The following is a 516-nucleotide window of genomic DNA, read 5'->3' on the forward strand; positions in this document are numbered from 1 at the left end:
TGACCGGTCACAGGAAAGCAACAAAAGATGATAGAAATGTGAAATCTGCACCAAATAAAAGGAAAACTCTCCCAGTTTCATACCTATTCAGTGCAGTTCAATGTGGGCTCACGCACAGATTTTTTAGGGCTCCTTAGGTAGCTATCTCGTATAGCCTCTACAGACTCGTCACTGACTGATGGCCTACCAGAACAGGGTTTCTCCACCAAACTGCCGGTTTCCTTCAACTGCTTATCCCACCAAGTAATGTTATTCCTATGTGGTGGCGCTTCATTATAAACGCGCAGAAATTCACATTGCACTTTGGTCATGGATTCAAATTTAGTGAGCCACAGAACACACTGAACTTTCCTCTGTACCGTCCACATCTCGACTGGCATGGCCGTGGGCTGCTCCGCTGTATACACGGTGTTAAGTCATCATCTGCGCATGCACACATGCTGCCACATCATCCTACAGAAACTGGGAGGGTTTTCCTTTTATTTGTTGCAGATTTCACATTTCTATCATCTTTTG

This window comes from Saccopteryx leptura, chromosome 1 (assembly GCF_036850995.1).
Source record: "Saccopteryx leptura isolate mSacLep1 chromosome 1, mSacLep1_pri_phased_curated, whole genome shotgun sequence".
Classification (NCBI taxonomy): Eukaryota; Metazoa; Chordata; class Mammalia; order Chiroptera; family Emballonuridae; genus Saccopteryx; species Saccopteryx leptura.